Source organism: Psittacula echo (genome assembly GCF_963264785.1).
Source record: "Psittacula echo genome assembly, chromosome: Z".
In the NCBI taxonomy this organism is placed as follows: Eukaryota; Metazoa; Chordata; class Aves; order Psittaciformes; family Psittacidae; genus Psittacula; species Psittacula echo.
This window is the reverse complement of record NC_137742.1, coordinates 48,673,513-48,695,111: the sequence shown is the minus strand read 5'-3', so window position 1 is coordinate 48,695,111 and position 21,599 is coordinate 48,673,513.

The window sequence follows — 21,599 nt, the reverse complement described above, 5'->3', positions numbered from 1 at the left end:
CACATTTAATTGGTGTCAGTTTCTTCTGGCATTCTGAATCAAGTCTCTTTCATTGCAGTTAAACAGAACTTAGTTTTCAGAAACTTTGGCAACTATGAATTCTGCTGAAATATTCTAATAGATTTGTATTTTCCTCAGGTGTTTTTTTTGTTCTGTTTTGGTTTTTTTCCTCTGTATATATAGGAAGTTTTGCTTGGCTGTGTAGATTATCATCGTATTCCTGATAAAATAAATGCAGCTAGATAGTTTATATTCAGTATTGCCATCTTGCTTGAGTTTACAGCACTATTTACCACTGCTCTGTGGGATAAACATGTGCTGAACAAGACGCTGTTGCTGGAGTGATTTTACTGGTCATTCTTTCTGTTCCTGTGGGTATGAATTGTCCCAGAACTTCACTAAGTCTGTTGCTGTACTTCATGGAAACTCATCTGATTTGTTGTCCTACAGTGGTCATTTTCAGTTCTGCCTGTTTCCAAATATTTCCCTTGTACTGAATAGCCATTTGAGTTCTTTTCCATGATTTTGAATTTTGCAAGCTAATTCTTTTTTTATCCCTGCTTATATGTCTCAACTTTCAGTGTTCCTGGTGACTCCCTTCTTTCTTTATTTTAGATACTGGAACAGTCATCCCCTGTTGCAAGGGATACAAGTACCTTTGAATTGTCTTGGCAGGTAAACCTCTTGTATCATTCAAAATTAAATATATGTATTTTTAGTTGCTTAGTGTTTAACCCACATCATCCTGACAATTTGTTTTCTAATCATTTATCTAAAGAAAATTATCCATCAATTAAATTCTCCATTATACATTACCATGCAATATCCATACAGAAAAAAAATTCACGATTACATGTAGATGGAAAGAAGATTCTACATGGAAATAAATTTTGTCAGTGTCCATCCTTCCTACCACCCAAAGTAAAAACATCTATTAGACACACCTCTGCATTGCATTTGCCCCACTCTTGCTGTTCATGGGCCGTATTGCAAATCTGATTCAAAAAAGAACTTCTTCAGATGGCTTCACTTCTGAAACTAGTGTATGTTGTAAATATGCTTCGTTGCAAACCTTGTCTTTCCAACTGTATCCCGTTCTCTAGTGAAAGGGATTTCCTCTATCCTAAACTATTCCAGTTAGAAGAACATAGGAGAACTTGACTTTTTTCAGCTATCTTAAAGATATCCTTGACCGAAGTTGCTTGGCCATACTTGCATCTTGCATCATTACAAATGTGTGTATACAGACTTACCTTTAAAAAAAAAATTAAAAGTTCAGCAAATAGAGAAGAAGCTTAGGCAAACTGATTCAGTTGTTTTTCCAGGTATTAAAACTTAATGCCTCTCCTTGTTTTTAGCAGCACATCAGCAGTGTTGTCATGGATACTGAGCCAGGTCCTGTTTTGCCAGCTTGCAGATGTGCTAAAAATGGGATTTTCCCTTCCTACCTGTTAACCATTCTTATGGACTTGGTTGAGGGTCCACTGAAAACAGTGAAAAGTCTTTGGTTACCTAAACAGATTTTGGACTAGGGAGTAAGTGAATGGTAGAATATTAGCAAATGTTCTGTTTCATAATAATTACCAGATATTTTTTATTCCACTGTTGAAAATTACATAAAGGTTATGAGCTTTTTGTTATGCTGGAACACACCGAACTTAAAGCTTCTGATGGCTTGTATCTTGCTGTTCCTCCCATGGTAACCTGTCATCACTGCAAGAGAGGCACAAAGGGTCAGTATTAGGTCTTGGGGCTACCTTTTTGGAAATGTGGGGTTTTTTTTAACTTTTATTTTGGAGCATAGTCTTTGCATCAGAAGTTCAAAATGTGTGCTGATGGCGGATGCTGTACATTCTCTTACTGTTGTTATCTTCTGATACTTTCAGCTCAGAATAAGTGCTCTGGGAGCATGCTCCCTCGCTGGGTGGAGTTGGCTGCAGGGACCAGGGCCAGGCCTGAGTCAGTGCAGCTGAGGGTGGTCCCTTCCCACATAGCTCCCAGGGCTATGGAGAGGCTATGCCAGGGCTGACCTCTGCATGCAGGAGCTGCTTGCAGTTGAGTCTGGACCAGGCTACAGTCCCTGCTGTGTCACAGGTATGTCTGTGCCCAGTTAGGGACTGTTGAGCTGCCACCTATGTTGTCACACTGGGCTCCCAGTGGCCTTTTCCTTTAGGGAACTGATGGTCCTTGCTTTTCCTGACAGTAAAATTTTTCAGCTGTATCTTAAAAACTTTCATGTCTGTAATACCTACTCTTTTGACTTTTACCGTAAATTCAAACCCCATCAATACTATGTGCCACCTTACAGAGAGAGCTAGCAGGATTTCAGTTTCTCATGTACAACAAACCCTTTTTCCAACTCACCCTGCCCTCTGTGATGCTGGAATCGCCTGCCTTTGCGACATGGCACTGCCACTCCTGACTCACTGGACCCCACATCCCATCTGATGTACAAGACAGAACTGGTGTCAGTGTGACTTTCCCTGTTCTCAGCTTTAGGCCAGATGTTGAATGATGTACCACTGTATCTCAAAATGAAATACAGTGGTAGCTGTATGGTCACCAATGGTAGCTGAGTCTTTATGAATTGTCTCTTAATTTTTTTATGGTGAAGTTCCCTAAACTTACTGCTGGCCATGGTGATTTTAATCTTAGGTGAAACAGTAAAGGGTGTGAAAAACAGAAGCTTTATTCTTTGCAATGTGAGAATACTGTTAATTCATTTCTTTACATATAGAGTATTTGATAATGGGGTGTTTGATGATGTAACCACTGAAGTGCAGTAGGCAGAGGAGAGAGGATGTGTAAGCTTAATTCACATTTTTAACTGAATCTGCTCTGTGGCACTGTACATAAATCTATGCCTGTGGGAGGTGCCTGCCAGAATGCATCCTGAGCATTCCATCCCTGTAGTGCACAGACCGAGGACTGGCCATTATGTGGCACAACTTTTATTTTCTGGGAAACAGCAGTGGCTGGTGGAAAAGGCTTGCAGCCATGTCTTTACTGAAGTGTAACCTGCGAGACAAAGTTGCAGTGCTCATCCAAACTGGGTTAGAAATTCATCTTTCAACCTCCTCCTTAGATAACTTGCATGTCACAGTGTTCTGTGTTAATGACCATAGCTAGTTTTCTCCAATAAAGCTTTCCAATAGGGTATAACTTTAGTATCAAATCATACAGCTGTCTTTAGAAAGAACTAGGATAAATATACTGCTGTTGTTTTGCAACTGCCATATGATAAAGATACAAATTTAGAACAGTAATGTTTAAAAAAGCCATAAAATGCATTAAACTTTGAGAATGTACTTATTTTTGACTTAAAAATCTGTTTTGAAAAAGTACAAGAAACAAAACTATGAGTAAGGAGGGTGTATTTCCAGGTACAAGGTAAACTAATTGTTGCCTGACATTAAGTCACAGTTTTTTTTGTTTCAGCCTTACAAAACTGCTTACAAAAACCGCATGCTCTGGGTAGACTCTATTCTACTTAGAGTTTGGGCCTTGACAGATATAAAACATTTCATTTCATGTCAGAAGAAATGAATTTGAAAGACGTTGTATTTTCAGGTCTCCCATTTTGTATGTATGCATAATGGCAAAACATATCTGAGTCCCCATCCTTTGGAAAAATTCAGATGACACTGAACTGCTATCATATGTGGGGTGGGTGTGCAACAGAAAAAGAAGATTAAATAATAAAGGGTAAACTCTGACTTGTTATCGAGCCTGAAAGCAGGAAATGGAGTTCTTTCTCCATGGGTTCCAGTTGGCAGAACTGCTCAAGCACAGTATGGATCTAGATGCGTGGTTTTTTTCTTGTGAGATAGAAGGTTGCACATGGGAAGAATGCTATGGCTTGATCGTGCTCTCTTTTCTTCTTCTTTCTATCAGCTAATCTCTGTGATGATGTAAGGAAGACCCCAGTGAAACTAGGGCTAATTTGATTTTGAGCGCACAAGAGCAGTTTAAGCTTAGAATAGCTTTATGAGTAATGTATCTATCTTTAGTGACTGATACGGGCTTTCATAAAGATAAAATTAGTATATGCTCTGAATTTTCTTGTAAAAGAAACTTCTAGTGGCTGGAGAAGAGATGAACCTGTTGTCCCTCAAAGCTAATCCTTATGGGTATTACTTGGCTTTTAATGGCATTCAATATTTATGTCAGCAGTTGCATGCTGAGCAGTGAAGTTTAGACTTCAAAATTGCCAGGTCACACTTCGGGAGCACTGAAGTGTATTTTAAACAGCAGAATGTGTTGCATCTGTAAAATACCAAATTGCTTTTCATTACAGACAGACACTTTTCCCACAACCTGTGTATTCTTTTATTTTTAATGTAAAATATATATAAATAATAAATCTATGAAATCTCCTAAAATAGTATCTCTGGAGTCTTACTCTGACATTATTGTGCATTTTTGTGTGGCTTAGTGATGCCTGAGGAGTCTAAAAACTTTCTTCAGTATGTCTTGTAGCATAGGGAGAGTTACCATGGTACCTTGTAACAATTTTCCAGTCAGCAGATGGAGCCACAAAGGGAAAAAGAGATTTGAGTGAAGAATTTTGGAACACAATAATACTAAAATAAACTTACTATAAAAAAAAATACTCCGTATGATTGTTGAAAAATTAAAGCAAACAGTCCTATAATGTATCATCTGTTAGTTGAACTTGTGCTCTCATTTATATGATCTGTACATAATCAAAGTAAATAACAATAAATTAGTAACGACTAATGACAGCCTTTACTTAATTTGGTGCTGTATCCCCTTGTTTAAGCCCTCACCCTAATATTTGAAAGAGCGAAAAAAATCAATTTTCAGGATGTTTAATATTGTACTTTCTCAAAAAGTAAAATTAGAATAGACCTGTTGGACTGGATGTGGGAATCAGGAATATGGTGATTTAACATCTTCGTAGAGTTCGTTTGTCAGTGTAGTCAGTTCCTTTCTGGAGATGGAGTGTGAAAGGGAAAAGGTCTTCCTGAAGGATATTAGGTCGTAGCAACACTCCTCACCAATCCGTTGAAGACTGATAGAGATGCTGAAGCAAATCCACAGTTTAACCAAATTTTCCAAAGCACATATTTCTCATTATTACCAAAAAATATTGCTTTGCCCTGTTTCAGAGTGCCTTATCACTTGTGGGGTTTGTGGTGTTTCCAGGAGATGAGCTAGATAGTGAGACTTTAAATATGTTTAAATAGGTTGCTTTTTTTAATATAGTCATATGATTGAGCTTTTATAACTACAACTATGCTTGTTGAAGGCATACTGTTTTAACAGTATGGAATGCTTTGTATGCTCCAGTTTCAACTTGTCACAGGAAGGATGTTCTTGTTGAAGATGATTTTTTTTTCCTTAGATTACAGTATGTATATTGCAATATGGATTGTACAGTCCAGTAACCTAGTGCTGAATGTACTCTACTCTGGCACTTCAAAGAACAACAGGAGAAGTGGTACAGTAAGAGGATGAAATTATTTTTATCCTTTTGTTTGCTCTACTTTTATGATGACAAAAATAAATATCAGGGAAGAGTCTGAAGCTCAGTCTAAAATCAGCGGTTCTTCAACAAGTATTTTGGCTCCCGTCAGAATTCTTTCTGCTGCATGAAGCAGATTAAAAGGAGGAAACCAAGTATTTTGCAACACTACAGATGTAACTATGTAAATGTGCCACAGATTTTAACTTGGAAAAACTATAGCTTGAACCTTGCTTTCCATGGTTGTTTGTCTTTATATTATGGTGCTGTTGCGTTGTCTGTTAATACTGTGTCTCTTCTGTGAATGAGCAGAGAATTTCGGTATTCACAGTGACATCTTTGGAAGCATTAAATGCATATACAGGCACTTTAAAATGGCAGAATGTAATTAGAGCTGTGAGTTTGACAGTAATTCCTACAAAATTACAATATTTTCACCATGCAGAAGGCAAAACTAAATGAAATGGATGTTGTTAGCATCTGGTAAGCATGATCACAGTTTTTTGAGATGGTTGGCTGTCATATTTATGACACTCTGAGTGAAATCTATAGCTGTGACTGATTGTGCCCTACCATTCAATTGCTGGATCTCAATCTGCCACATTTATAATTTAGCATTATGGAGGATGCCTCTTCCTGCAGCTCAAAAATCAGGAGGGAGAGGAGTGCAAAATCACTTTAGTCATTCAAACAAGACTGCTGTAGAGCAATCCTACATGCAACCACATGCTTAAGTCCTATTATTTGGAAAGCAACTGTGAAGTGTTTTCCCAGTGCAAATAATTGCCAGGGACAGAATAGGTTCCTTGAATTCATTTCTCCTTCTCCATTTAGGATTAGGAAAAGTGCCACTTTAGTTCTGTTCCTGCAGATACTCTGGTCACCTCCTTGCTTCTGTTGTACCCTGTTCTGAGTATTAACTGCAGGCTTTGCTGCATGCATGACTTACTAGCACATGTGCCCTAGATTTGAAAGAAGATTCATGATTTGAGGTGGCATAGGTAATTTGAATGAATTCTTGCATTCTTCTAGTTCTCCGTGCATTTCTGTCGGTGCACTAAATAATACGTTCACATCATAAGGGTGAATATGTTTATTTCTCAGTCAATAGAATCATGGACTGGTTTGGGTTGGAAGGGACCTGAAAGCTCATCTAGTTCCAGCTCCCCTGCCATGGGCAGGGACACCTTCCACTGGAAAAGGTTGCTCAAAGCTCCATCCGACCTGGCCTTGAACACTGCCAAGGATAGGGCAGCCGCAGCTTCTCTGGGCAACCTGTGCCAGCGCCTCACCACCCTCACAATGAAGAACTTCTTTCAAGCATTTAAACTATAAGTCAGAATATGTATTTACCCACTTACTTCTTTCCAATCATCACAGGTATCCTTCCAGGATGGTTTAGCTCTGTGTGAAGCCCCCTGCTCTATGGGACTTTCTTGGACTGTAAAATTACAATTTTTTTTATTTCTTATTGTCCATAAGATGTATAACTGAAATATTAATAGTGAAGATGATGATTAGAAGGAAGATAAGGGTAGTATGGTCCCAGTTTGGTTTTAAATTAATCTAGAGGCTCTGATTTGCTAGGTTAAAACAAGTGTTCTGAAGCACACAAAGATTCCTGTAATCTTCTACTATTCATGCATCATTGTTAATTAATGGGCTTCATTGGACTTACCTGGCTCTTCAGAAATACTGTAATTAACTGAGAGAACGGTGTATCTGCTTGCTTCTGATCTTTATCTTAGATATTCTACAAAGAAAATCCTATCCTAGTGAATAGTGAGCAGCTAAAGATTTTATGGGAGAACTGAAATGCCATTCCATTATATACTTGCACAAAATGTAGTTTTATTCATTAATTTATTCATTTATACATTACTTCACCTCCAAAAGATTTGTTACCCTCTCACAATGCAAGTAAGAAAAGTATAAGTACCTCTTCTGAAATGTTTATAATGTAGGATCCATCTGCAATAAATTCCAATTTCTGGAATTTATGTTTCTATATGTTTTCCCATAAAAGATATATATATATATATGTTTTCCATAAAGCATACATATTTTTTTATATATATATATGTTTCTGCATAAAAAATATATTTTTTAAAATATATATTTTTATATATATGGAATATATAGAGAGACTATATATGGAATATATATATTGCATATATATAAAAATATATATAGAGAGAGTATATATATAATATATATGGAATATATATCTATTTTCCATATATATATGGTTTCCATAAAACATACATACATATTTTTATATATATGTTTTTCCATAAAAAATGTAGACCTGCAGCTTCACGAATATGTTTTTTGGCCTAGGAGATAGGGCGTTTTGTTTTGGTGGGTTTTTTTGTTGTTGTTTTTTTTTGTTTGTTTGTTTGTTTGTTTTGTTTTGTTTTTGATTGCTTGGGTTTGGGATTTTTTTTCACATTTGCTTGGTTCTGTTTTTGCAGTTGCACTCTATGTTTTTGCCTTTATTTAGTCAATTATATTGGGCCCAGGAAATGTATTGTTACATTATATACACTGACTAGATAGCTTCCTGTATTCATATTTTTAAACTATAGATGGTTTACAAGGAAAAGGCAATAAGTGCCTTTATTTTTCCTATCACCATTTTTCAAGACTTGCTGTAACATCTTCTAAATTGTTTAACTGTAGCTGTCAACAAGTTCTTTGTCAGGGATTTTGCTTTTTGAAGTAAAATAGATAAATGATGATACCTTCCCAGGCTTCCTCTTACTAAATAGCGTGTGGGACAGAGCAGAGGTTTCAGCTGTGAGAATACAAAAACCTTAAACACCATTCAAAGTATTTGGATGTTACGGATATTTTTAAAGTATGCTAAGCTGTTAGGTGGACAAGCTGCTCACCCACCTGTAATTATATATATATAAAGAAACCAACTCTGCTGTGCTAGTCTCCTAGAGAATACTTTAACAGCTTTTTGCCACCTGGGGAAATACGAGGAGGAAGAAAGACAAATTGTCTCTTTAAAAAGATTCTAACTACAGAAGGAATGATGATTAAAAGGCTACCAAGTTGCTTCTCGCAGAAACAGCTAATGGGAAGATCTGAATTAGGGCAGAGAAGTATACAGCTCATTTAATGATTACATGGAATTTGTTTGTTCCAAATGTTATTCAAACATTTGAACTGCTAATATGCAGATAGCTTCAGTCTGAATTACTTGAGCAGGCATTCACTAAATGTAATTCAGCTGTGGTAGAATCTAATCAGGTCTCTGTTGCTATCTCTTTCCATAGCATGTAGAGAGAGTTTAGAATGACTAGGTTTCTAACTTAAGCCTCTCCACTAAGTGCCTGAAATTAGGTGTGTTGCAAATGGATGTAATGGACATGCCACTCAATGACAAAACTGGCTTTGAACCTGGAAACTCCCACCTGCAATCTGTATATTAACTTGTTAGAGACATGTGCTATATATGGGTGGGATAAAAACAGTTCTGCTGTTTATGGTCATGTTGCATTTCTGGTGAGATGCAATAATTATACTTGAGATGGCTTTCTGTGGCTATTTTAAACACATTGAATTCTCACTGACATATCTGAACTTTTCAAGCAATAGATCTCATTCATCAACTTCATTTGTTGCTCTGAAAAGACTTGTGTTGGTCAACCTCTTATTATCTAGGCAGTGTTTTTTCACAAATACCACAAATCATGAATTACGAAAGCTATCTTATTGTAGCCAGCTTTTGTAAAATGGAAATTTCTTCTATGCTAGTAACATTGAGAGAATATCCTCTTTTCCATAAAACTCGCAGTCAAAAGTCTGGTTTCCAGCGCTGTCAGCAGTGCCCTTTTCTCAAGTCAGTAACCTTTTCTGGGCTAAACCCTGAAATGAACCTATCATGGATATGACTAGTGTTTTATGACCTGCTGATGATAAATGGAGAATTAGTCTTGTGTTAGTCTTCCATTCCAGTTAATCATTTTGCAATTTTGAAACAGTAGTGGGACGTTAATATTATATTCCTTATTAACATTAGAAAAACTATTTTCTCCTCAGTAATGTCACGCAGTTGTTAATGTCACACAAATTGACCTTACCTAGGAGCTAGGTAATCTTGGATCCCAACATAAATAATGTTTACTGTTCTAAGGTGATTTATCACTATGTTGATTAATTTCCTTCAAAATACAAGGCAAATGTTTTACAACACTGGCAACCATTAGTACTACATCACTGGGACACAGGACAGTTCTTTAGATTAATTATATCTCATGCTGTCCCATTATAGCAATACATTTTTATACTAGTTCAGTGGAAAGGGTGACCAATGAAGAGCACAAAGGAGAAACTGCCATTTTAATTTTCCAGTATTTTTCCATATCAGATTCTCTCCAGTGACCTCCTTACCTTTAACACAAGTGGAGGAGGAGCAGCCTGTTACTCAAACTTCCATACTGGTTCCTAATTCTGTATTTGGTAGCAGTGTGTTTTTGAAAGGACCATTCTCATCTATGGGAGCTTTTTCACACTCTGTTTAGTATAGCAGTAAGATAACTTTGTTGTGTTTTATGAATTTTTCCAATAAATTGTTTAATGCTTTGTTGCAGTTTGCAAGCTGGGAACAGTTTCCTTTTAAGAACAAGTATTAACTAGGATTTTTTTTTATTATATTTTTTTATTTTTTTCTCCAAATAGTCTTTGAGAATATTTTCAAGTCTCTGTTAAGAGACCTAGTTGCCCTGTCCAGGGTAAAATAACCTGCTTTTCTTTGAGGATTTTGGTATTTTTAAGTTTATCAATTATTTCTAAATTAAACTTGTCCTATTCCAACCATTACTATATTTCGAAATTTCTGCAGTCTTTTGCTAATTTATTCTTCAGATACACTTCTGGTCTGATTTTCCTTTTCCTTCCTTCTGTTTTCATCTTCTTTTTAACAACCTCTATGTAATTCTCTTTTTTGTACTTTTAATCTGTGAGGACCTTAATTCTTTTTCTCATGTGCATCCATTTTTTTCTGCAGATACCATTTTTCATTACTTCTCCAAGGAAGCATATTTAGTAACAAGGTTTGTAGTTTCAAAATCTCCTTAGGTTCTTTTTCAGTTGTTTGGGTTTGGTTTTGTGGTTTTTTGTTTTGGTTTTTTTTTTTTTTTTTGGGTGGGTTTTTTTTTTGTTTTTTTTTTTTTTTTTTTTTTGTGATAAGAAACTAGTTTTTTCTCATGCCTATTTGCTTTAAATCTGTGGACAGTGTTTTTGGATTACTTCTGTCTTTCATGTCAAAATAAAATGAGTTTTTATTCTGATAACATTTGAAACACTCAAATTTGTTATTAAGGGATTCTTCAGCTTTCAAGCTTTTTTTACAGGATCATTATTTTTCATGATAAATGGAAGCTAAAATCCTCATCAGTTGTGCCTGTGCTTGGATATAAGATATGAAGCTGTAACATCTGCTACTAAGAATGATGTAACTGATCTGGTATTTAAAAATGCCAGAGTGAGTAGGTAGTTGTGGGAGATGAGATGAATACTTCAGCAGGTGCCTTGCTTTCAAGTAACCATGGACCTTAATATGGGATTATAGATATCTGACTTTTTAGCATTTATTGGTTGATTTTTTCACTAGGGTCTTGTTTGAGTTTTAACCTTTTGGATGTGCTATACAGATACTCAAACAAGCAAACAATCATGCTTAACAAAGTAGTTAACAGGCATATGAGGTATCAAGCCAAAGATAGAATTCGCAGTAAGTAAATATGGGACAGAAATAGGAATGTGAAGGCAAAGGAATCTATTTCAGAGCAGGGAGCTGTTCTTGTGCTTTAAAATACCTCAGGAACAAACAGAAAAAAAAACGAAGGTTGGTTTTTTTGCTTCACAGCTAAGGTTGCTTTGCTGTAGATTTTACACCTTTCAGTGTTCAGTTTATTGGAATATTTCTTTTCAAGATTTTTGTACCCCAAATACTACAATGTGTTGCATTTGCTTTGCTTTGCCAGTTAATGAATACTTTTGTATGAGTTGGGGTTTTTTTCAACTAGAAGTGATCATTAACAACACTTGGGAGATCTAAGCTGAACAGAAAGTGAAATCATTTCACTTTAAGGCTAATACTTGCTATTTTTATTGCACCCAAAGGAAGAAATTTTACAAGAAACAAGGGGTTTTTGTGTCATTGCAGCATTAGTCATAAGAGCTACAGCATTAACTAAAGCCTGCATATACACCTACAGTGTAGCATTTTGCTCTTGTATGCTGATACTGTTTGAGTCCTCTCATCGTTGCCTTGAATGCAGCTCAATTCAGCACTGGATGCTGCAGTCTTCTATTGTGGTGCAGGTCACGTAGCAGTGAATGAGCAAGATTGCATGAATAATGTGCTTTTTATTCAGCGATTGGATAAAAATGAATGTCCTCAACACCTACGTACATCCAATCTCCACCACTTCCTGTGTGCTTATTCTTCCTGAAGCTTTAATTATTTATCCTTGGAGAGAATTTGACAGTTACAAGTAGTCACGACTCAGTCAATTAACCCTACAAATACCAGAACCAATCTCCATGTCAAGTACAGTTGAATGTCTTGTGGAATCAAATGTTGATTTTTGAAGTGTATGACTCCCTGTTAACAGAAGAAACCTGGCATCCTTAAATACCACATATTTTTAAATCTAGTGCTGCCTTCAATGAAATTAAAGTTGGTCTAATATTCTTGCTAATTTCAAGTCTTTGAAGAGTGTGACATGCTTTAAGCACTGACATTGGCATTCTTCAATGAAAACGCAGTTTCAGGAGAGAATGGTCAAATAAGGGGGAAAGCAGCGTTAGTTAGCAAGTTGAAATATGTACATAGTTTCCCATCATATAATATTGCATAGTGATGAGAGAAAAAAAAAAAAAAAAAAGGTAAGATGTCTGCTGATTTTGCTACTTGGTATTTATAAAGTGTTCAAATTACAGCAAAATTGTGTGCATAGTAGGAGTCAGCATATCAATATACATCAAGAGAAAAAGAGCCTTAGAAATAAAATGCTTCTCTGTCTTGGTTACATATAAAAAGAAAGGGAGGGAAAGCATGTGTGTATATGTGCCTATAAATACATATACATTTTGTCTACTTGATCTGAGGACGAGAAGATTATCAAAGAAACAGTAAAACTATTTTTCATGTGAACATTTTGTTTACTAAAAATATTTGTTATATGGCTGCATTTTAGATGCTAGTGCTAGAAAGGCCAACATTAGGCTACATTGCCAGAGCTTGTTTTTGCTAAGAATGTTGTCTCCCCTGCCCACCACTCTCCTTGGCAATACTGCCCTGCATAGCCTCAGAACTCTTTTCATTCTTCTTTCAGTGAGGGCTTCCACACTTTTACATCAAAATTAGAAGTAACAGCAGAATATCGTTACTCATGAGGTCCGTAATCAGGATCCAGAAACTCGTGTATGCTTTTACCTGTAAATTGTGCCCTTGCTCTGTTGGATAATGTTACTGTATTATCTGAATGGACTGCATGAATCATGGCAGGTGAGGACAAATCTGACTATAACATTAGGCTGCATAATGTTGGAGTATGCCCAGTGCTGGTAGCTACTAACATTTTTAAGCCTTAAGAGTTACCTAGAAAACTGCCTCATCTACCCATGCTAAGAACAGGCTTGAAAGTGTAATGTGAGGTGGTTTTGTGTTGTGCTTTTTCTTGCAAACATTTGGGTGAGGTAATTAGATTACATTAGCAATTTACCCTGAATTTTGACAGTCCCTCTGAATTTCTATTAAACACTGGTTGTTTTCCTTGAAAGTAACACAGTGGTCCAGTGAAAAATTAATTCTCAGAAGACATGTTCAGAAGACATGCGGTGTGAAAGATCAGAGTAGGTATTAACAGTGGCTCCTTTTTACCTTTGGTTCTAGGTATTATTAACGATGAATATTAGGAGTAAGCTTATTTCAAGCATGTTGGTAAACTGCAAATTGCATGGCGTCGTATTCAATGCTGTTGAAATGAATGTCCAACAGCTGGACCAGTTGCTGAGACCTGCCAAAATACTGAGGAATCCTGAGTTTTGTATTCTAATTCATGATAGTAATCATGGTCATGGTGAGGTGAGTCTTTGATGCATGAGCTGAACTGGTTCTAATTGCTTTAGTATGTGGAACTTGGCAAATCGGCAAACTCAGATTTTCAATTTCGGAGTGTTAGTATGAGAGATATTAACTGAGATAACCATAATAAAGACAAGTGTACCAAAGTACAACGATGTGCTGAGGTACTGTGAAGTGGTTTTTTTAAGCAGTTATGACAGGTTTATCCCAGTCTGCATGAAGACAGATGAAAGGTAGTTTGGCATATTTTGTGAGATAGATCAAGGGCATATGAACAGTCTCAGGATTGTAGAGAACAGAGAATATGGTCTGAAGCTCCGAACTTAGATTAGCAAATCATTGTTACTCCTAAATGTAAACACTTCTCTGTGGCATACTGCGAAGTCTTTTCACTCCAACATATTGACAGCAAAACAACTCCTGCTACTAACCATGTTGGTTGTATTGCGCATGTCATTGATGTTATCTGTGAAGTTTTGCAGTACTGGTAATATGCCTGATAATACGTAGGGCATGTTTATTAAAAGCATTAGATTTTAAGTTTTTGTTACGAAGAATTCACCTTTTTTTTTTTTGTTTGTTTGTTTGGGGTTTTTTTAGTCATCCTTTTGATCTGTTTGCTGCTTCATAGCTACAAGACAGTTTTGTGGGCATAATTAAAAATTACAAAAGAATGAACCATGTGATCTTCCCTACACTGCTCATGCATCATGCGTCTGTTCATGCTGCATCACCTGTCCTGACATATATCCTTTTCCTTAAGTGATGGAAACATCATCTCTGCTGCAAAGGACCGCCTCAAAGCTGAAGAAGATGGGTGACCTATAAGTGACCATTTATAGACTGCCTCCTTTCAAAAGCATGAAAATCTGATGCGGCAACTGAAGCAGGGTTGCTGGTGGGTGCAATATGCGTCTGAACAGATGAGACAGGTGAGCAAGACATTGCTGTCTTCTTAAACAGGATTAAGTTGTGGTCTTACGTTCTGATGGCCCACACATCTCACTGAAGTAACATGGCCTTGCAGGGACTTAGATACAAGTTTTTCATTCTCCTTACTCCCTCTTTTAGGTGTGATTAGCAGGTTGGTGATCTAGTTGCCCATAAATCCTAATGCTCTAGTGAGAGTTAATGTGCTTTGTAGAAGGGAAAAGCTCCTTCCAGCTTCTTTTGCAGCTTGGACAGCAGAGGGCAGGTGTTAGTTTTGCGTGACTGAACGTTTATTGTGTGGAATGGCTGTGTGTGTACATGGGATGAAAGTGTCTGCATGTGAGTTACAAAGATGTTGTATAGAGCAGTTAAATGTAATTTCTTTTTCCTGCATATAGGACTTTTTTTTTTAAAAAAAAAAAAAAAAAAAAAAAAAAGTTCTACTTTTTCATGAGAGACTTTTGTCCAAAAATGTTAAAATTAAAATGCTACTGGCAAGGTAAGAAAAAGAGTCAGTCCAGGAACATTACTAGCTACCCACACATCACTATATTGAAACCTCCTAATATAGTTTTGTTCGCTCATTTCACTGTTGTCATGGCGGTCTGTGAACATTCATGTCGATATTAGAGTCACTGCACAGGAGGCAGTTGTATATTTATTCTGACACAGAATTTGTGCAGTAGACTTATTTTGGCATTATTGAGTTTTTAGTTTAATTGTACTTAAGGATTTTGTAGCCACCTGGCAATCCTAATGCTTGTATCTAGACAACAGATTTCTGCCAGTTTAGATATGCTGGTCAGGCATATGTTAGTCAGGTGCTGTGCAAAAGCAGACTCTTAGCATTTACACAATGTTATGCGCAAAATCATGGTTTTGCTGGTATAGTTTCTTGCATTTGGGTAGCTTAGTGGCTTCAGCAGGACAAAGCACTGCTGTGGCATTGTTTTGTTAATCCTAGAGAGTTAAAGTGCCGCTAGTCGTGTTAAAATAGAGTATAGGCTTAAGGGTAATTGCAGTTTATGGTGGCCAGTAGTAACTGTTGGAGAAGAGGTAAATTCAGTGGCACATAATTTCATAACAGTATAGATCCTTACTCTTTCCTGTCCCAGTCAAAATGAATAATAACAGTAGACAATCCACATTCATACAATGCTAACATGTTGACTGTAATGATAGTGTACAGATAGTCTTGCAGATGTGCTGTCATGTAAACTTACCGAAAAACCTGGAGATACAGCAGTACTGTTGCTGGCAGGTATTACTTAAACTTACTGAACTACCTGGAGATACAGCATTACTGTTTCTGTCAGGTATTAAGAATTATTTCAGTTCTCTTAGTAGGATCTTTCCTTCTGCTTTACTTACTTCCATAACAGGCCTTCTCAGGCTGTGTGGTAGCTTCAACGTCTCTTTCTCCCATCTGGAACTGCGAGCTGGGATCTATGTCTGCCAGTGCCTGTGCACGTGCATATATACACATGTCTGCAGATGCCTCTTCTGGATGACTGTACCCAGAAAGACGTTAACCATCACTTCAGGTCAGATAACAAGCAACATTAGTGCAAACAGGTACAGTGACTCACGCCAGCACTTTGTACTAATGATATGCAGCATAAGACAGAGATGACCATTTAGGCTGTCTATTGGGTTTCAGTTCTTACAATTTTGATTATACCCTTTTAATTAGGGGAGGGGAAACACACGGATTTGGGAAAGTTCAGTATTTTTAATTTACTGCTGTCTCCTCAGGCAAGGTACAGTTAGCCCTGCCTGATGCCAGAAGATATAAACAAGAGCATTGTGCATTTTTCTACATCATCCTTTCCATTGGTGCTTTTCTTGCCAGTATTTAGCCATCCTAATAAAGGGTAGGTAATAGATTATGAATCTTCTTATTTCTATACATGCAAACACATATTTGTATGTATACTGTATAATCAATGCATAATTTTGTGTTATTTAAAAAAGAAAATATTAATAAAACTATTTAAATGTTCATAAAAATAAACATACTTTTTGATTGGCAACCAATGGTATATATTTTTTTTTTAATAAAATAAATCTCGTAAGTTTTTTTCTGCATTTTAGTCAGGTTTTCTAAGAAATCTTATACACAAATTCAGAAACAATTAAAATTGCCAGGCTTCAATTTGAATTGGGAAAAGTTGTGATAAAATTTCTCTCCTATTGAAAACAATAAGAAGCTCAGAACTTCATACAGATTTTTTTAAAGCAACTTCACACACCATTCTTAGGAAAATAAGATATAAGCAGAATAAAAAGATAAGATATAAACAGAATTAAAACCCAACCAAACAAAAAAAAAACACCTACCAAAAAGCACAAGAACAAAAATAGGCACCTTACTACAAAGTAGAAGAGAACAACTGAATTATGCATCTCATGAATGAATACCAAAAAAAACTGAGTTAACAAAAAAATAAATGACTGGCTTTGTGGAAAGAAGAAAACATGAGTGGAAGGTATTTCTTTGGGAAGCAGAGTCCCTGTTTAGGGTAATACGCTGACTGGAGTTTGGCTTCTGGTGCAGAGGGCTATGGGTAGCTTGGGACAGGGAGAAAGAAGAGTGCCCACAAAGGGCTGTGGCAGGTACAGGCAGCCATGGAGACATGGCTGAGCTTTAGGTTGTATTTGGGAAATAAAGCGCTATTACACTGCTGTTATTTCTCTTTTTTACTTCAGGGACTCGCTTAGAGAAAGGAAAAATTTGCTGTAAAATGTGGGTTTTCTTAAGAACAGGTCCCATGTTACAAAGTTGATTTAGTGCTGGTTTGCAGATTTTAATGCACTCCTCTGTCTGATCCTGCATTGCAAAAGCTTAGTGTCATGCTCGGATTTGGGTATTATCTGAGATCTGTCTTTAATCTGAACTTTTATAGTACATTGACTTTTAAGAATAGACCCCCAGGAACCAGGAATGGAGCAGAAGGAGTTACAAGTTTCATTTTCTTCCAAATATTTCATGTCATATTTCACAGGGTGAAAGTGTCTTAAGATAGAATTGTTTCAGTATTTTCAGCTAACAAAAACTAACATCCTCCTTGTTTAGGGTCAGCTTCTGGCCCAAAAGTGAAACATCCACATGGAAATCTATAGGCTTATTTCAGACTTTAATTTTACATTCACACTGATGTAACTTAAGTCAGAAGTTGATCATTAATGATTAATGATCACTGATTTTCAACAGTAATACTTCCAACAATGTAGTTTTCCAGAGAAGTAACTTGCAGAGCTGCAAACACTGCTCCCATTTACTGTCACAGCCCATCCTTAGCAATAAGGTTGCCACGGAAACTGCAAAACTCTGGGAGAGAGAAAAGGGGTGAGAATGAAAGGGAGAAGGGAGCAATTTACAGCAGTTTTTTTCTGAAATAAATCAACTAGAAGTTGTTAAAAATTAGGTTTGGGGTTTTTTGGGATTGGTTTGGAGTTGTGGGGTTTTGGGGTTTTTTTTTTTGCTAGGGAAGAGCCATAGCATTTGCCTACAGTCCTTTGGACATGGAACTGCTGGAGCAAGTCCAGAGGAGGGCTGTGAGGATGATAAGGGCACTGGAGCACCTCCTGCATGAAGACAGGCTGAGAAAGTTGGGGCTGTTCAGCCTGGAGAAGAGAAGGCTGCGTGGAGACCTCATAGCAGCCTTCCAGTATCTGAAGGGGGCCTACAAGGATGCTGGGGAGGGACTCTTCATCAGGAACTGTAGTGACAGGACAAGGGGTAATGGGTTAAAACTTAAACAGGGGAAGTTTAGATTGGATATAAGGAAGAAATTCTTTACTGTGAGGGTGGTGAGGCACTGGAATGGGTTGCCCAGGGAGGTTGTGAATGCTCCATGCCTGGCGGTGTTCAAGCCCAGGCTGGACACGGCCTTGGGTGACATGGTTTAGTGTGAGGTGTCCCTGCCCATGGCAGGGGGGTTGGAACCAGATGATCTTAGGGTCCCTTCCAACACTAACTGTTCTATGATTCTGTGATTGTTTTTTTTTTTTTTTTGTTGTTGGGGCTTTTTCTGTGCAGGAGAGTAATCCAAGGTCTAACTCAAACACCCAGCATGGAAAAAAAACTGAGTGAGGCCAGTCTGGTTTTTTTTTTTTTGGGGGGGGGGGGGGTTGTTTTGTTTGTTTGGGTTTTTTTCCTGCAAAATGTTTTGAAGTAGAGATACATAGTCATGGCTCTTCTTCATTACACTGATGGAAACTTCAGTGCCCTTCAATCTTTCTGCCAGTTATATGATGAGTTTCCCATGAAATCACAAAAACATGTAACATAGTCTATGTGCAGGTACGTTGGAGACACAGAGGAAGACAGACTATGATGTAGTAAGTATGTACAAACAGAAAAGAAATCAAAATCATTTAGAAAGATTTTTTTATTAAAATAGCTACATACCTTCTTGAGAAGGTTAGATCATAATCCTTTTTAGCTTGGCTTGATTTTATCTTGTTTGTCTGTAACTACATCATCAGAGGTTGTCTTACATAAATAAAGCTGAATTAGGCTGATTAATACATGGATAAGAGATTTCTGGTATATATCTAGTTTGTGCAAGGAAAGCTGGTATTTTCCCTTCTGAATTAACTGATCAAGAGAAGAAATGTCCCCACAGGATATTAGAAACCCTTGTACTATCAAAATACTGTCTTTTTATGTGAGGAATTGACCATTTGTGGTATTAAAGATTCTGCAAAATGATTCACTATAGGAGAGCATTAACACTTGTGTCCATCATATTACAATATGAGAAATAGCATCCTATTTACTGATGGCTTAATGCTGCATCATAGTAACATTAATTGTTTAGGGCTTGTTGCAAAGAGGAATGTCAACTATGATGGCCCTATGGCTACTTTTATATACTGCCATTAAAATTCATAGCAGCATCTGTATTTAAGTTTGTCTGGCATATTCACTGTTTCTTATAACTTAGCTAACTCAAATTCAGTTTGGATTTTTTCTCAAAGTCATTATCTTTCTTATGCTCACTTTTTTTTTTAAATTCAGTTTAGTCCACAAACAATTTTACTGCCACTGAACAGAAGTTAAAACACAAACAGGCTTTCAGCAGAATTTTAACGATTTCTAGCACTTGTTTTTATAGAGTACATAGTTAACCAGAGTGTGTTACTGGAACTAGATACTTTTGCTCCTTCTGATTATATGATTAATGTTTCTCTAAATATGAGTCACTAAAAGTCACCTGTTTTGCATTCAAGAGAGTTTCTTACTACAGGTTGTGTAATGTAGCAGTTTTACTGCTTGTATTTCCTCTTTATGGTGGTTTCACCATCTTACATGGTTTACCTTGTGTATGGACAATGTCTCCTACCTTTGCACCTACAACAATTCAAATCCTTTTAGATCTCATCTTAAAATGGAAAAAAAAAAAAAAGTAGTTTCTCCCTGTCCTGGGTTCAGCAGTAGCAGTCAGGTTTTCTCCTTCTTAGTAGCTGTTGCAGCACTGTGTTTTTGACTTTTGGCCTGGGAACAAAGCTGATAACACTGATGTTTAGACTGACCAAGGACTTTGTGAGTCTCATGCTCATTGCAGCAATGGAAGCAGAGCAACTGGCAATGCAGAGGTAAACCCATCTGGGCTGCTGCACTGTGGCAAGATATCGCTGCCCGGGTGCAGAACCTGGTGGTGAAGGTACGCCATGTAGACGCCCATGTACCCAAGAGTCGGGCCACTGAGGAACACCAGAACAACCAAGAAGTGGATAAAGCTGCTAAGATTGAAGTGGCTCAGATGGACTTAGATTGGCAACATAAGGGTGAATTATTTTTGGCCCGGTGGGCCCATGACACTTCAGGCCATCAGGGCAGAGATGCAACATATAGATGGGCCTATGATCGAGGGGTGGACTTAACAATGGACACTATTGCCCAGGTTATTCACGAGTGTGAAACATGTGCTGCAATTAAACAAGCCAAACGGTTAAAGCCTCTTTGATATGGAGGACGATGGCTGAAGTATAAATATGGGAAGGCCTGGCAGATTGATTATATCACACTCCCACCAACCGGCCAAGGCAAGCACCATGTGCTTACCATGGTGGAAGCAACCACCGGATGGCTGGAAACATACGCTGTGCCCCATGCCACTGCCCGGAACACTATCCTGGGCCTTGAGAACCAGATTTTGTGGCGACATGGCACCCCAGAAAGAATTGAATCAGACAATGGGACTCATTTCCGGAATAACCTTATAGACACTTGGGCCAAAGAGCATGGCATTGAGTGGGTATATTACATCCCCTACCATGCACCAGCCTCTGGGAAAATCGAACGATACAATGGGCTGTTAAAAACTACACTGAGAGCAATGGGTGGGGGAACTTTCAAGCATTGGGATACACACTTACCAAAGGCCACCTGGTTGGTCAACACCAGAGGATCTGCCAACAGGGCTGGCCCAGCCCAGTCAGAACTTTTACATATTGTAGAGGGGGACAAAGTTCCTGTGGTGCACATGAAGAATTTGCTGGGGAAGACAGTCTGGGTTATTCCTGCTTCAGGTAAAGGCAAACCCACTCGTGGGATTGCTTTTGCTCAGGGACCTGGATATACTTGGTGGGTAATGCAGGAAGATGGGGAAGTCCGATGCGTACCTCAAGGGGATTTGATTTTAGGGGAAAACAGACAATGAACTCAATTGTACGCTGTTGCCTGCTATAGCCCATCAACTAGAAGTCTGCAGGGCACCAGTGACTGGCCCTGACTTCCCTCCGACCATCATCCCAACAGAGAATGAACTTTGATAGAACCGGACGAGTTCTACAGTAAAGGAATGATCAGCATCAGCAGGCAACGATCCAACACTGCACACAGCTTCTCCTGCCCTGAAAGACTGTTACAAGAGATGGAGCCCAACATCATGAACCGAATGGACTCAGTAGCTTTATAGGAATTGGTCCATGCACTAAGATAACAGGGCACTGAGATGAGAGTGAGGGTATATGGAAAATGTGGGATCTGAGCATGACGTGAATGGTATGGAATAAGGGGTGGATACTGTCCTGGGTTCAGCAGTAGCAGTCAGTTTTTCTCCT